The sequence below is a fragment of the Lepeophtheirus salmonis genome, chromosome 9, assembly GCF_016086655.4.
Source record: "Lepeophtheirus salmonis chromosome 9, UVic_Lsal_1.4, whole genome shotgun sequence".
NCBI lineage: Eukaryota > Metazoa > Arthropoda > Copepoda > Siphonostomatoida > Caligidae > Lepeophtheirus > Lepeophtheirus salmonis.
The window spans coordinates 8,138,519-8,156,870 of record NC_052139.2 but is presented as its reverse complement, the minus strand read 5'-3'; the positions used below and the strand labels follow the sequence as shown (position 1 = coordinate 8,156,870).

At 31.2% G+C, this 18,352-nt stretch overlaps 1 long non-coding RNA gene across 1 annotated transcript; it reads left to right on the top strand.

Moving 5' to 3' along the window:
- Positions 1-17,408: 17,408 nt before the first annotated feature.
- On the top strand, positions 17,409-18,114 carry LOC139906267 (uncharacterized). The gene is made up of 3 exons (XR_011781649.1): positions 17,409-17,672; positions 17,736-17,803; positions 17,895-18,114. It is a non-coding gene; the product is annotated as an uncharacterized lncRNA (long non-coding RNA).
- The last annotated feature ends 238 nt before the right edge of the window (positions 18,115-18,352 follow it).

Sequence of the window (18,352 nt, the reverse complement as noted above, 5' to 3'; positions counted from 1 at the left end):
AAAAACAACTTTTAAATCTGTGAGTTCGAATAAGATACCGAATATATCCATATACCATACCAAAGTTAACAGCAGAAGGCAATGGAACAGCCTTTTGCATGTCTTGTCACCTGTGCATATTTATTTATCTATGGTTCCGGCCATTGTTAGTGTATCTCATATTACTTAACCCCGTGATAATATAAAAAATATAATAGGTGACGCAGGGGGGGGGGGTGATGGGAGCAAAGCCTGTTTGAACATCTGAAATTTGGTGAGAGCACTCGGGAGAGCGCAAAAACCCCTCCCTCTAAAGTCAAAATAGATCCTGAAATTTTAGTATAATCCCGGTGACTATGTAACAAACAAGCCAACAACTAAATAACTAACTAACAAACTAACTAACTATCAAATAAATAGAGGCGAAAACATAACCTTCCTTCAACTTCTTTGGCTGAAGTAAGTAAAAAAAGTAGACAACAAACTCTACTACAAAATAAATAACTCTGAATGAGGCCTAAAATCTTTCATTCCAAAAAGTACATTATTCATATACTTTGACTCGCTAGATCTTTTTTCAACAAAAAAATAAAGAAAAAAAAAGGACAAATCATGCGTAAAACGCTCAAGTTTATTAAATGAATTTGAATCCGTCTTCTATAGACTCGATAAATTCTAGGAACGATTTAAATGTGGAATCTATTTTCACATTCGTAAAATCGGTTTGATTTTTATCACTCAACGTTATACAAGTTTTGAGTTTTGTGGCTCTGCTGATTTTCTAATCAGTTCCCATTTTTAATGAGGTTATTCAAAGTTATCGGGGGACAGAATACACATATATATATATGTGTCTATCCCAGTTTTGTAAGAAATTTACAATCCCATATATACTAAAAGAATATTAGGTCATTAGTACTCATAAAGCAAGAAAGAATCCCCGGAAGAATACGTGAAAAGTAGGTTAGTAATACACAAAGTACAGACACAGAAAGTATTTCATTGAATTTAAAATTTAAATTATTATAGGCCTTAGGGTGGCTCTTATTGTGTACATCTGTCAACATTTGATGAGGTTTTTATTTTTAAGCACAAATGAAACATAGAATTAATTAAATGTGCTCTTGGTAGAGTGCAAAACTTCCAGTTAAAATCGAATTGAGTGATTTATCTCAATGTATCTTTCATACTGTCATCCTATATAATCTTTCTACCAAGTTTGAGCAAAATTGATTCTTAACTTTTGCTGTAATCCTGGCGACTAATAAACAAACTAGCAGACAATGGCAAAACGTAACTTCTGTTCAACTTTGTGTCATACAAATTTATCCACTACCAATAAAAGAAGAGTGCACCAAAAAATTGTTATTTTGTAGATAAAGTACATTGTATCACAATTTAATTGTATAATTGATCCTTTAATAACGATTGAATGTTTAAACTAAGGGAGTGTGGAGTCGAATGGGTGGTTTTTTAATTTTTGGTTTATAACTCTTAGGTTTGAAATATTATATTTTTTATGTACTTAAATGTAGCTCAAACTATGGGTTATCAAACTATATAAGTTTTATTAAATTTGTATAAGTGGTTTTATGATTTTTGAGCTTAAAAAAATATTATCAAAAAGAATGACCAAATTACAATTTGTGGAACTCAAAGAAAAAAAATTAGGTACATCTTTTTGTATATTTTTATTCAATACATTAAAACATCTTTCTTTTTTTTCTCTTTTTTTAATAATATTTATTTAAATGGACTTCTATACAAAATGGTAAGATTAAACATAACCAACTTTAGTGTAAAAAAAAAAAGAGTCTTTATATGAATATTAACTATAATTTTTTGTTCAAAAGGTATCAATTTTATTTAGCTAGGAAAAGAAGTGAAGTGTATCTGTTTTTTTTTCTTTAATTGAAATTTTCGATGTGATTTTTCAATTACAAATTAATACTACGTAGGGGAAAATGTTAGCTAGTAATGGTAATGTTAACATGGAAACTTTATTCAATAGCTTTAGACAGGCCTCCGAACCCAAAAATAGGCATATTAGACTCTACCTCATCCTACTAAAACTACTGAACAAGTATAGGTATTTGTATAAAGAAAAAATGAAACAAAATTGTTATCGTATATAACATTACATTACTAATAAAATAAGAGATGTTCAACTTTTTTTCGGCTAATTTTTCAATAACATTAGCTATTTGATAAAATAAATCTATAACTAAGCTATACGCTAAACGTAGTTATTAAATATTTTCTCCTTTTCTAATTTTTCAACTTGCTCAATTGACTCAAGTCGACACAAAAATATTTTGACTACAAAATGAGGGAGGTCAAATAGTTTTTGTTGTGTTTTAAATTTAGGTTGGTATGTAATTTATCAAAAGATTTGAAGTGCAAAAAACGGCATGTTGTGTTACTTTACAGCTCAACTATTTCCTTTTAAGGCTCTGTAACGAAATGAAAGAGAGAGTGAATAATATACAAAATCGTAAACTTTGATTGCAGTATATATTTACTACTTACCAAAAATAAAATGAAAGTAAGATTTATAATAAAATAAAAGAACGATCATTTTTGATACCCTTTTGACTTTGCTATAAAATATTATGTAATGTTCAAACTAGTGTTGACGGAATTATAGAGGCCCATTAATCTCCTTCTTTTAAGGAACTATTATATTTTAGTCAATGAACATTTTTGGTCTTCACAAAAGAAAATTAAATGTCCAAATTTCCGGGATTTCTTTAAAAATTTGGTTTTCAAGTATGGTATTGGGAATTGGGTATGCACTTAATATTTGTTCTATGCCGCGCACATCAAAAATAAAATTAGAATTAGATAGATGTTGGTCGAAGGAACAGTGGCCTCTGTCATCGCCAAACCTAAATCCAGTAGACTACTATTTTCGGAGCGCCAGTGAGAAATAGGTTTTTGCTACCCACCACCAAAATATTACTAGCCTAGAGAGGAGTGGAGAGATGTTTTTCTGAAGAGAGCGGAATTTTTGATGAACCTCTCTATATGTATCTTAACTTATAAATAAAAATTAGCATTAAATAAGTTGTTTTTTTAACATGGTACAAGTTTCCAAGCGATATAGAGACATATTATATGTATTTTAAAAATACTTTATTTATATGTTAACGGATAGTATGTACATACTGTCATTGAACTAAATCTCATAACTATTTTTGGACAAAAGTTCCCTTTCTATAGAAATTAGTTAAGCATTAACTTTCAATCTTTTTAAAACTATTATGTAACATTAGATCAAGCCCTTTTTCGAATGGACAAGTCCACTACTACCTTTGTCAAATGTATATACTACGCTTCTTCATGTTTTGCTTTTTTGTGACCTGGATCTAGGAATAACCAAGAACAAAAAAAAGATTTTAATCAAATTCATGTTTTTCCTGATGGTGAGGGAGCAGCTTTTTCTCCTGTATCCCTTTTGGTACCAATGAGACCTTCAAATCCCACCAATTTAACTTGATATTATTAATTAATATGACAACTGTTACTTATAAAATCTAGTTAAGGTTTATCTATGACTCTTTTTATAAGTTAAAACAAAGTAACAAAACGTCCCTGTAATCTTGTAAGATATCAATTTTTATTATGCTGCAGATGAAGTTACTTTATCAATGTTAACTTATTTCTTCCTTCCCCAGAATTTACCATACAAATTCAGTTAACCGGTTGCATTCATGGAGGTTGCTACGTTAGTTATGGAGTAATATTCAACACTGCTAGAGAGCACAAAAAAAATCAAAAGGCTCACTACAGCCACAGCCTTGTACGTTGATCACGTTGTTTTCGTTTCATTACTTTCTGTTAAAGCTTTATGACTTTCTTGTTCAACGAAATTGTAAAAAAAAAACCGACCCTGTAATATAAATATTGTGTACAAGTTGTAACTTGCATCATCAAATTGTACAAGTTGTAATCAAAAATGAGATGAATAATTTGGGGGACTTGTGATGTAAATGATCGAGGGGGTACATTATGTATGTTTTCCCCCACGTCATACTTTCTCCTTCTATCACGAAATGAGAGACAGCGACAGGGGATGGTTCAAATACAATTATTTCATCCTTTTAATTATAAATTTTCTAATTGTATTCGTTGCATGCACTAAATAGTAGAAGCAATCACGTGTAAACAATGATAATGATTATTGATATAAGTGCTGTATATTATTTAGCTGTGAAAATTATGTTTATTCAAATCCTGAGTTGTGAAATTCCTTACTTACGACATTCAATCCTATTCAAAACTTGATTGAACATAAAAGATCCCTGTGAGGTTTGTTGCGGAGTTCTGATTGTAATTCCTTGTTGGACTTAAATTAGAATTGTGGATCGGCATCGGAGTAATTCTTGCTTATGTCCTAATTTATTTATTTCTCGTCCTCCTCCCTTCTTAGATTACAACTAAGCTGCTCTCCTCTAAGGCATTCTTCAAATTGGCATGGTTAGAAATATTTAGTGAAAAAGTTACTTAGTGGTTTCAGTGTAAACTGCTCAATCCAACACTAACCGTTATGGACTTTTTGAACAGCATAGGTATCGATATTAAGCCGATTCTGATAGCCGATTATGATACTTTAAAAAAGGTTGATTCTTTTGCCGATTCCAATGCATCAGTACATCCCTAATAAAAATATATGATATGATTAAATATTTTATCCGCAATGACTGACATAAACAATGCTGACGTCAAGAAAAAACGTTTATGTGAAAAATAGGTATACGCTAAATTTGAGACTGAAATATAACACCTATGTCCTTTGATAAATGAAGACTGTGCAGTTTTTCATCCTTACAGCTTTAATTTTATAGAATGAATAAAACAGACTTGCAAAAAGTATATGTTTATATACCCATATCTATATATAGGTGTAAATGTATAATCAGGTTTTCACTCCCTCTTTGTAGAACCTATTTCTATGTGATTATAGTACTGCATACTTTTTTATGATTGTAGAGGAGTGTTCAATTAAAACTGAATTATAATGCACTGATTAAAGTATTGTAATTAAGCTGTAAAATAAAGTGACGTAATACACCTTTTCATTAAAAGAGACTTCCTTGTCTACTAGAAAACTTTTTACTCCACAAGTTGTTCCTTTTGAGTTAACACATTACTTTATGAGTATTCCTTTTGACGTATTCAATTCGTCCTTACCTTGGCATAATTAAACAAATTAATTAAATTAAAAGAATAAATTTATAGAGGATCCATAATTAATTAATGGTAAGGGTGAGATTTTTGTAGGGAAAAAATACGGCTTAGAGATTAAGAAAGGAAAAACGGTTGATGCTTTTTATTTCTTCCATTTTTAGATCGTAGTTAAGGCTAAAAATCACGTGTATTTGGCAAGTATAACCCCAAAATCAAGACAGTAACTCAAACAAATTGAAGAATGTCTTGGAAAAAAGCATCATCATTAGATCAGCTCCAATCCGCTGTTAGAAGGGATGAGGGGAAAAAAGGAAATAAACAAGGTAATTGGGAAGAATTACTCCAATGTCGATCCTCAATTATACTCTGAGTCCAACAAGGACTTATAATTATAACTCAGGGGTCTTTTATGAGGGCACACACGTATGTTCAATCAAGTTTTATATATATACGAGGTGTGTTCAAAAAGTAAGGTGACATTTCAAAATTCGTGGGCAACATACCATTGGTATGCTTTTTATGTGGTATGTTTAGTTTGTTTTTGAGAGGCATAATGGTTTGAAGTATTTTACGTGCTCGGCGATTTTATGCTATTGAAAAACATGGGTCAAAAAATTTGCATCAAATTTTGTGTAAAAAAATTGAAATTAACTGCTCCTAAACAGTTGAAATGTTGACAGTGGCATACTACGAATCTGTTCTGAGTAAAAAAGAAATTTTTAGAAGTGGTACCAACTCTTCCAAAAAAAAAGCACGCCAAGTTTGATCAAGTGACAAAGTTTTGATCACTGTTTTTTTCGACTACCGTGGCTAGCATCAGGAGCTCATATCATATGGTAGTACGGTATTAATGATGTTATGTACCGTTTGCGAGAAGCAATACGAAGAAAAATAACGGAACTGTGGAAAAACAATTCAAGGCTCTTGCATCACGATAATGCCCCTGCTCACACATCTTTACTTATGAGATATTCTTTGTCCAAAAACAACAACACAATAATGCCTCAGCCACCATATTCACCAGATTTGGCACCATGTGATTATTTTTTTGTTCCCAAAAATGAAGAGACCTATGAAAGGATGGAAATTTGCAACGATTGAGGAGATAAAGACTGCCTCGCTAGAAGAGCTTTCGGCTTTATCCAAAAGTGCTTATGAGAAGAGCTTTGTGGATTGGAAAAAGCGTTGACACAAGTTTATTGTATCTGAGGGGGATTACTTTGAAGGGGACAACATAATATTTGATAAGTAACTAAATAGTTTTTCCTAAAAAATAAAAAGTAAGCTTATTCTTTTAAACACACCTAGTGTATATATGAAATGAAATTGAAATTAGTAGAAAATGATGCTCACTTCTTAGGAGTTATAGGTATAATAATAACAACAGCTTAGGAAAAAATTACCAATTCAATAAATTTGGGGCAGCAAAAAAATAAGCCCTATTATTATCACTAATCTAATCTTTGAAGGAAGAATTCCAGATTATCCAATCTTTATTTTTAATTTTTTTAAATGCAGGATAAAATAAAATATATGTTGCGTTCAAGTAGCACTTTTGTACAGGTTATAGCTTGTATAAGCAAATTGTATAAGTTGTAACTAAAACAAGGGATAAAACATTTTAAATGAATCATTTAGTGTACTTGGGGGATGATGCAATAGTTAACTAGTATTCCTTAAATGATCATTGTATTAATAATGTACTTTTTAATGAAAATTACTAATTGATGGTACTTTGTGCAACATAGCAATTTTCAAATGCCCAGAGTTACAATACTCCTAAATAAATAATAAGCAAATCATTTTAATGGATCAAAATGAAATGATTGCAGCAACTAATAGTTGGTAATTAGAGTGACCAATTTTGTAATTAAATATGACATTTAAATACGAAGAAATTGTAAATTATACAAGTTGCAACTTGAAACCTATATGTAGGGTCCACAAAAAGTAGTCAGATAAATGTTTATTATAGTACTAATGATATAACTAATTACATAATTTGCATATAATTATAGACATAGGTCAACACAAGTTACAAGCATGACATATAAATTTCATTCAAAATTGTCACCCTTACCCTTGACCATAGCCCAAAGTCTCTCTGGAAAGGACTTGCATCCTGCACGCACCATGTACACGGGATGAAGTCCCAGATGGCCACCAGTTTGGCCTTCAGGTCGTCCAAATTCTTCCTGTGGGTCCCACAGGCTGTATTCTTAAGAATGGATCACATGGAGTTTAAGTCGGGGCGGGAGAGGGCAAACTGTATTGCCTTTGAAGCAACTCAAATTGCCCTCACACCACCGCTGCATCTCTGTGGATATGTGGGAGGGGGCAGTATCCTATTGGTAGGTATATGGCTCATTCTGGAAGTGCTGTTGGGCCCTGGAATTATGATGATGTACTCCTTGGTGTTGATCTTCAACCCGGTCAGCACAAACACCAAGGGTGACTTCCCTGTCTCAGTCATGGCCGCCCAAACCATCACAGACTGTGGCTTTTGCACTCTGTTGACTCCATGGTCACCCAGCTTCCCTTTTTTGGCTAGAATCCGATCATTTTGGCGGATAAAAGCCTGTTCTACATGGAAAATCTTCTCTTCACTGAACACAATGCAATCCTTACCTTGAGTGTCTTGACGACACCGGGCGTCCTTTTTGACCTTGGTCTGTCTGATCTGGGGCTATCCTTGATAGATTGAGCATTAGGTTGACTTCCAGGCTCTTCAGGTTCCTCAAGATGGCTGGTCGAAATTTGCCCTTTAGGTACTCCTTGGTTATAGCCTCTCTCTTGGCTCCATTGTCGTTCACAAAACTGTAATTTTATTCAAAACGGTTTGTTTGGAACTAGTTTCGACTCAACTAGAGTTCGAACATAATATCTCGCAACCTTACATATAATTATATCATATAATGTTGATTTAATACAACTTTCCATGGTCCCTGTATATATTAGGCCTGGTAAGGTACGGGGTTATACTGTGGTTCGGTTTGGTACAACCTTTAGGATTCGCGGTACGTTTTTACCCTGGGTTCAATACATATATTTATTATCACATATTTAGTATTTTGGTTATTTTTTTAAGTCAAAACCTATAGAAGTCCATTCAACAATACTCCATCCTCCGGGTGAAATCGTCTCCTACTAAAAAAAACTTTCATGGCAGAAATATTCAGAGATACCTACGAATCTGAGTAAAAAAATAAAATTTTATCCAAAAGAAATAGAAAAATAGATTCTTGTTTATTACTGGAAAATGTAGACAGGCTCATCTTTTTGAAGAAAAATGTATAAATTCATTAATAGTAGTATTATATAGCCCGTGCACATTTTTGTCAACTTTTATTTATGGAGAAGTAAAGTATGTTAAAGAATAATTTATTAGTACAGAAAAGAAAGGATGACAGAATAAAATATTGAAATTTATTGAAAAAACTACATTAATTCTACTAAAAAAAAGACATATTATTCTTATACCGTACCGAACTGCATACCGTGAAGGATGTACAAAACCGTAGGTTTAGCGTACCGTCCAAGCCCTAATATATATATTAGACTGTACCGAAATGACAAAAGTTGGGAATTTGGTATCGCCTGATATTTAAAACTTTGCATTTTCCCCCTCTAAACAAGAAAATAACCATCAAAAGTCAGGAAAAAGGGTCCTTCATGGACGCGTTTTTTATTTGAAAATCTGTAAAATGTCGAAAAAAAAGGAAATTTTGATGTTGTTTCTTAAAGTTATCGATTTGAATCAAGTTACAGGATTTTAATTTTGTTAAGTATTATAGATAAAATATAAATTTTCAACAATAATTTAGCAACCTTTATATAACTTTCCCCATTGTATGAGTATTTTAGTTCCAAACATACTGCAAATAAATCAATATTGTCTTTTGGTACCGCGTATTACGCGCATTGATTTTGATGGTTTTTCTTCATTTTTACAACTCAAATCTTGTTTTTTGATTCCAAGTGTTGAATATATTATTATCAAATATACTTTCAGTCTTCAATTATGCCAAATAAAACACCCTATTGTACCAATTTATAATTTTGAACTACGAAAACTATCTTATGGTAACTCTTAATATGACCTTTCATGATCTATAAATATATATATATATGATTTATGTCAGTTTTTCAATCACTATTATTGATTGCTTTTTAGCATAACTAATAACTTTTCAATAATATTGCAATTAACTTTAAAACCTTTGTAATATAAATAAAGTAAAACAGTAATCATGTAAGATGGAATGAGACAAAGAAAAAGAAAGAACATTTTAGTTTGTAGAATAACTGGAACATGACGTCTAAGAAGTGCTGCACATCTGCTATAGTTAAATACTTTGATCCTTCTTCTGAATTACCAAAACTAGATTTACCAACTCTTCGGAACATATTGAAATGCTGTCAACTACTTCGAGAATGTTATGTAGGGCCTTTAAATAAGTACGATACTGCATCCATGATGGCTGACGTTCTTCCACTTGTACTTGATATATAGAAACAAGCCAATATTAATCATATCACGATCCCTATCCAAACAACTGACTTTTCAATCATTGGAAGATTAACACAAAAATGGGATATTCTTAAAAAAATCTCTGGCAAAACAGGGAAAATTTCATCAAAAGTTTTGAAACATTTTGAGCATGAACTTGACATATTATTCGACATTCTCACATTTAATTGTCCTTATTTATCCTGTGCAAATGCAAGTTATAATGTCAAAAAATGTCCATCAATTCATTAATTATGTATCTGTAACCTAGAATCTAAGATTCCAAGGGTAAAATTGACATTTATCAAAGGTCAAAGAGAAACGTTTGGAACAAAAGGAACCTTACAAATAGGAAATCAGGATGGAACCAAATTAATACGTGAGTCACAAACAACGAAATATAAAAAGCTAGATAAAAGTAATGAAATTGAGTTGTTTGAATTCCAACATAATGAAGATGAACAAAATATAAAAATGGATCAATGTGCAGAAAAAGACGATAGAAAACATAAGGATCCTATATACATAAATGATCGTATTGAACAAAGATTTCGGTCAGAAAAAATCTTTGGAAAATCAAATTCAATTCCCTAAGGTCAACAAGTCATTAGATATGACATTTCTGTACGAGCTGCCGCTGCCATTGATACAAGTGTTTTAATTGATCACAAAGTTATAACTAACACCAGACCAAAAAGTAGAGTAATATCAAAAAGTAAAATTACTAGGGAAATTTCAAAATATATTGAAGAAAATCAGGTACTGAAATTAAATTCAAATAAGCCAATTGAGTACATTTTTTTTTTCGGATGGCCGATTAGATATAACAAATGTCATTGTATCTGATAACAATGTCAAAAGATATCCTTCCAAAGAGAAAGAAGAACTTTAACACCCGAACCAGGAGGTTCCTATATTGGTCTTATTGGTCTCCCAAAGGAAAAGATGTCAAATCAACGGCTAGTTCTATATTTTCATTTTTATCCGATTTTAGAGATTAATAGAGAAGCTTTTGGGCCATAGACTTGTTGGAATAGTGAGTGAACTTCATACCAATGAATTACCACTATGGCACATAATAACTGAACTCGATGGACCCAAAAATAGAGCTAGCTCGTAGAATCGTATATTATCTTTATTATCAAAATGTAAGCAAGAAGATAGAAAATTTAGAATATCCAAAATAAGAGATGGAAGTGATTTGGGAGATATCAGTGTACCCCCATACTGTTCAGATAAACTCAATTGGGATGCTACGTCAATTACTAATATAAGGATTGGAACAACGCCACTGAGCCTTTTATCACGCCCGTCATTCCTCAAAGTCAACTAATTAGATTTGTCTTTTCAGCACTTCGACTTCCTAAATTACCATGTCACACACAAAGTTGTGAACGTACAGTAAAAGAAGTAACTAACGCTTCAACCCAAGTTTATGCACAAGAGAGATATATCAGAGCAAAATTAAAATCGCGTTTGACCTTCCCAATTAATGAAACAAAAAGAACCATTAGAAGCTATAATTCATTCATAGTGAATAATGAAAAATGTGAAACTTTTAGAGTATAAAGATATAAGTAAAACAAATCAAGCCTAGAAATTAAGGGATGATAAATAAAATGTCATATTTTAAGAGTTTAATAGACAGTTTTCGTAGTTCAAAATTATAAATTGGTACAATAGGGTGTTTTATTTGGCATAATTGAAGACTGAAAGTATATTTGATAATAATATATTTGGCACTTGGTATCAAAAAACAAGATTTGAGTTGTAAAAATGAAAAAAACCGTCAAAATAAATGCGCGCAATACGCGGTACCAAAAGACAATATTGATTTATTTGCAGTATGTTTGGAACTAAAATACTCATATAATGGGAAAGTTAGAGAAAAGTTGTTAAATTATTGTTGAAAAATTTATGTTTTATCTATAATACTTAAAAAAATTAAAATCGTATAACTTGATTCAAATCGATAATTTTAAAGAAACAACACCAAAATTTCCTTTTTTTTCGACATTTTACAGATTTTCAAATCTAAAATGCATCAATGAAGGACAATTTTTCGTACGTTCGAGGGTTATTTTCTTTTTTAGAGGGGGAAAATGCAAAGTAATAAATATCAGGCGATACCAAATTCCCAACTTTTATCATTACGGTACACCCTAATATGTATTTCTTACAATTATAAATTTAAAAACTGGGTTAGACGACACCCTTAAAACAAGCAGTTATTAGAAATTCTAAATTTTTCACTTTAATTCCTTTATTTTGCGAAATATTACAAATTTTGATAATTATATCTCATGTGGTTATTGTTTCGCCACCTATTTGAGTAGAACCCATTTTTGCGTTTCATACTTTTTATGATTAAACTAAAGTGTTCAAATTAAAACTGGACAATTATTAGAGTTGGATATAATATAGCCTGTGGTTATGTAAAAATGTAAGAAACAAAAAATTAATGTGGTAATTCTGAGAGTTTTTGGAAGGAGAACAGCTAACTGAGCTGTTACGACGTTTAATTAGATGAGCTACAAGGCATGGGAAGGAAAGGAAATAAATACAAAAGAAAGTTTATTGCTCAATGTCTAATCTTTTTATGCAATGCAAGGATTCTGGTAAATTTTTAAAAAAATACTCTACATGCTTTCATAGATTGTCCCGCTGTGGGTATTTTAAAGTCCCTCGTTAAGTTAAATATATAGAAGGATTAGAACATGCTAATACTAACGTTGCAAAAGGTATGATGGTTTTGTTTGGGATTTCCAAATGGAACAGAGGAGTGTCAGCTGACACCAAGGCTATAGATTTTGCTGTACTAAACTCTAAAGGCTTAATCGCTTACAGAGTAACAAATAATGATGTGTTACAGCCTCAGGAGCTGAGAGCCATTGCTTTGCTGCTGCAGCAAGATATACTGCTCTTTCTATTAAATTCCGTCTCTGAGGAATAATTCGTGGACTTTGGCTGGAGAAGAAATTAAGTACCTTCCGTTTAATTTACGACAATCTATAATTTAAATTTGAGACTTGTTTTTAGTATTTTGACATATTATCCTTGTTTTATTGTGAGTTCCGTATTTTTTTACATATGATCGTTTTAATTTTACCAGTATTATGTTCGTATTTTTTTGCAAATTTTAGTAACATTGCGATATAATCTTAACCCAAAAGCTTATAAAATTAATAAAAATACCATTCCTTATATAGTAAGGGTAATACTTAATAGTAAACTCCCCTGCTACTCCACAACAAATTTTCAGTGTTTGTCCTTATTTTCCATGAACACTCTGACTAGTTATTACTTTATACGTAGATTTTCCCTTCTCAATAATTAAACAATAATGATGACAGGGTTATATAGTGTAAAATATTGTTTAGGTTGCAACCTCATCAAGTGGCATACACTTTTAAAGTCAATTTTTATACAGCTCAAATTTTATAATACACAAATCGAAGTATGATTCATAGCTATGCAACAATGTTTTTCTTATTTTTTGGTAAACTTTGGCTTAATTCAACTGAACGAAAATAGAGTTCATTTATAAATGTAATATATCAAAATGAAAATATAATTATCTATGAAGGCTTGTAAATAATTAAGAAGAATTAAACATCTGCTCGCCTAAAATGAAATATTAATGAGCATAACATTATATCGAAAAATACGTTATAAACATTCACAAACATTAAGGTTTTTTTCTCACATCGGGAAGTAACAATATAAATTTTTCCCATTACAGCCAAAATATCTTTCATACATTTAATAGTTTAAACTAATTATAAACGGTTTTTTGAAACCTTGAGGTTTAAAAATAATTTATTTGAATAAGTATTTATCTACATTGTTCCAATATATCATATTTATAATTATTTAATTCCATTTGTAGTCTTCCTTTCAAAAGGAATAAATATCAAACCTTTCATTTGGCTATTTCGAAGAAAAAGTTTTAAAATTAATTTATTAAGGAATTTGAGTGTTTTTTCGATGTAGTAATACATTTACAATATTAGAAGGTAAAAAGTATAAAATGCGTGTTTTTTTTCTGTTAAATTATTCATTGATTATATATATAATTGTTGTTATGCAAATTCATACTTTTTATTTAGACATGGACCCAGTTACAAGTAATTTTCAACTCATATACTTCACAACACGAGGTTTATTTTCTTGTATCAGGAATCTTAATTAGAACATGTTGAGGATTTTAGTAGTTATCTGTGAACATCTAAGGCAGGCCATGAGGTCGGATACACCCCTTCCCCCCACCCTTGACTAAAAGTTTTCTGTTAAATTTGTCAAAATAAAAAGTAATAGTTATGCAAGTAACTATTGTGCTTCCAAAATTTAATTTATCGGAGAATTTTATCTGCTATAGCGGATAAACGTTTTAAATAACATACCCTCGTCATTTTTCAAGTTCGATAATTATACTATGTTAAACTTTAAAAACATATAGTTCATTGATCTGTTCAAAAAAAAAAAAACTTTTCTTAACGTCAGACGGTTCATAGATGTGAAGACTCACATTTAAGTTATGTGCTCCTCTTTACCTACAATATCATTATCAGTGGTCATTTAGGAAAAAAATGCACACATCTAACATTAATAATGACTGATGACACTATGGAATTGGGGCAATAAACGTCCACAGTAATCTAAATAGACAGCAAAATTTGGAATTGAGACAAAAAATTGTGGGATGATAAGTAATACAATCCTGCTGAAATTACATTAAAAGTTTTGACCCTGAAGAACACTTCGTCAATCATGATTGAACATCAAAGGGTAAGCCTCATAAAAAATTTAGAATCTGAAAGAATCAATGACATGCCCTGAAACGAGTAAATATTTTGGAGCCTTGAGTTTATTAATTAAACTAGCGGGAGTACCCCGCACTGCTCAAAGTTATAGGGCGTCGATGAACAGACTAAAAAAGAGACAAACTTTGCTCAAATATCATATAGAGACGCAAGTAATATCCAGCCTACTTATTCTAGAGGAAGGTTATTATTAGTGATGAAAATTAGGTGTATTTTTTAGCTCGCCTTTTTTTCTTAAGTTAGAAAACTGAAGAATAAATTTTCTTTCCCCAGCTGTTGCAATTATTATTTAATTCCTGTAAAGTGAACTTCCTTTTCCATTAGATTCAATTATATCCAAAACTTGATTGATCATTTGTGTGTACACATACAATAAGGAGAGTAACCTTGAGGATTTGTTGCGGAGTTAGGTAAAAATGTAAATCCTTGTTAGAATAAGAGTAAAATTGAGGACCGACGTCGGATTTTGTCTAAGTCTTTCATGACAGCTTAGTTGTTATGGTTATTATGTTGATGTTTGTTTTTAACTTGTCCCAAGATGATCCCACATACCATAGCATGTTTTAATAAGGATTTGAAAATTGTCTAAATCCTCATGAGTGTAAATTAAAAAGAAAAGTATTCATTGAGAAGTTACTGGAGTTTTGCTAACCAATATAACCACCATACATAAAAATAATATTACCATGGAAAATTAACTGAATATAAACAATTTATATTCTAATACTGTTGTCATTATTCTTGAAGAGAGAATTTACAACCTATAAGTATAAAGTTTCTGCCTATATAATTGTTAGATACGGAGTAGGCTTTGAGTTTATTTTCTTCATGTCAAAGCTGCTTACGCCTAATTTAATTGAAAAGTCATAACCACTATGGTCTCTTCTCCCAAACATTCCTCAAATAATCAGTTAATCTTTTGTTTCTTTTATTGTAACACACCAGCGGACTAGTATGAGCCTCCCTGTTCCAGGAAATCATGGGGGATGATAATGAAAGTGTGATGTGATGTTTTTTTTGAAATATATATCGATGTTTCTACCCCATCCAATATAGAAAGATGATGTTGTCAAGAAGACATATTACCAAAGTAATATGTCAAATTATCTTACCTTGTCATACAATCTCACTATTTGGCTTTGTTGAACAGATTAAATTCTCATAAGTGTTCATTTGAATTGGAGCAATCTGGTTAATGCAGTCTTCCGTTCCCTTTTAATTTTTAAGAGTAGAGTGTAGAACAAAAACTATTACTAGGCAGAAAAAACGAAAGAGAAGAGGGGGAGAGAAAGAGGAAGATTCAAAAGTTTATTTTAATATATACATATAAGACTAGTATGAGCCTTTCCGTTCCACGAACGTATGAAGCAGGGACGCATTTGGACACAAAATGGTGGTGGTCAAATGATTTAAAAATTCAAATAAATAATGTTATGTATAACTTATGTTTGTCTATTTGAATCGAATGTTAAAGTACCTAATTTATTCCAGAACAATAATTAAAAAACCCAAGAACGAAATAAATAAATTTTTGTTTTCCCCTGAGTTTGATTAAAAAAAAATTACGTTCGTCAGAATAACTCCTAAACAGGCATTGTGTACGGTCTCAGGATGTAGCTAAACCAAATTTATGATTAATAATCTTTTTGTTCATGTTTTTTTAATATATATCACAAATAAAAAGTTTATTGTAATAGCTTTGTATATGCAACCCTCTTCAACACCGTGTCAATAAACTAACCTACTCCTAACTTGCCTAAAGTAAATATCGCTTAATACATGCATCAACTACATAACCACATTAACATTACTTTACCTTCAAATAAATTAGTATCCTACGTAATATCCAAAGCTTCAATAGAATGCCCATAAGTGATCATTTGGATTGCAGCCATCCAAGAAGAATTAACTGGTTAATGCAATCTCCCCTTCATCTTACTACCTGAAAAATTAATGAACAGATTGAATTATCATAAGTGTTCATCCAAGACGAATTAACTGTCTAATACAATCTTTCCTTCACTTCTTATTTTTAATAGTAGATAGAGATAGAAGAAAACTATTGCTAGGCAGCAAAAACGGAGGAGGAAGATAGAAATGTTTCTTTTTATATATATAAGATAATATCAGTTTCATCTATGATAATCACATTAAATCACTATAAAATGCATAGTATTCTTTCCACACTAATCTGTTCAATAATCAAAAGGTAAGGAAATTACTTGCAGGTTATCAACTTATACTTTTTTTTAAATTTGTATGTTCACGTAAATTTCGACAATTTTTATATAAATTACATTTTCTTATTTGCTATTCCTGTCATGTCACTGCTCCACTTACAACCAATAAAAAAACGAAAATATCTTTTGTTTTAGGACGATTCGCCTTGAACATTTGTCTTGAACGTGTCTGCTTGTACGTATTTGCCTTGTGACGCTTTTGCCGAGTGAATTTTTTACCTTAAGAAATTATCGGCCTTGTAACGCTTTTACCTCGTGATATTTTCGTCTTCTCTCGTTTTTGCCATATACTCTTTTGCCTTGCGACGTTTTCTCCATGGATAATAATAAGAAGTTATCTAAGTCTGATACTTGAATTTTTACCCTTGTATTCTAGCTTTGAGAAGTTACCTCAAGGATTGTAATTTGTACTACAGTTATACATCAAGATGGGGAATTCATCCATGAAAGTCTACATGAATTCGTGGATATGATATATAATATATATATATACTGATATCCCTTGGACCTCCCTCCCTGTGCCTCGAGAGTAAATTATCTTGCAAGCTTGTCATTTTATATCTTATGCGTATTTGGATTTTCTACGTGTGAATCAACTCGTTTTTTTTAGCAATTAACCATCTTCCTAATACTGGGAGGATTTTGGATCCTAAAGAATGGAAAAAACATATGTTTAGGACTCTTCCAAAATAAACCATTCGTTTTAATGGTGTTTCCCTAGTGAAAATAACCTGCCCTTAATATTTATATTCCTTTTGTGTGAATAAATCCAAAAAGTTATTTTTATTTTCTTGTTTTAAGCAATGTCTCCACATAGTTTAAAGATGTTCATATTACAAAATATTGTTTAAATCCATCAATTGTCGCATCCTTTGCTCGTGACAAGACAAATATGACAACATTGAATTGTATTTACGTTCATTCATCAAGGTATGTACATCAAATCAAATAAAAATCCATTTAATATTACAAACAATAATTCATGATTTTAAGGAGGATCTATCAAGCATACAGTTATGAAGTAGGGAACAGCATGATAACTTGACACTTCCTTTTTTAAGGTAGGTCGTTTTTGCATGAGCCATTTTGGGAGTTTATATATATTCCTCATCTTACATAACTTTTTTTTTTGTAAAAAATTCGAATAAATAGAGGTGACGGTTCTTACCTAGAAAATTAAGGGGAATCATATTTTTCGTCATTTCTGCAGTGTTTCATCCAAAAATGTACGCCATAGAGACGCTCTACAAAACCTTATCAAAATCCTATCTCAAATTTGTATTAAATCAGTTATTAATAAATGGGCAAAAATGGAAAAAATTGTTAGTGGTCATGAAAAGGAAATAAACAAGGATATTGGCAAGAATGTTCTAGAATTTTTTTTTTGTAAAAAAATTCTCAATTCTCATCTGAGTCCAACAAGGACTACCAATTAGAAATCCGCAACAAATCATCAAGGTTGCTCTTTGTCTTTTATGAGCACACTCGAATGTTCAATTAGGTTTTGAATGAAATTAAATGTAGTAGGATAATAAGTTCAATACTCAGAAGTTAAATAATAATGACAACTAGAACCTGTTGTAAACCGTTAGGGGTGATGAGTCAAAACC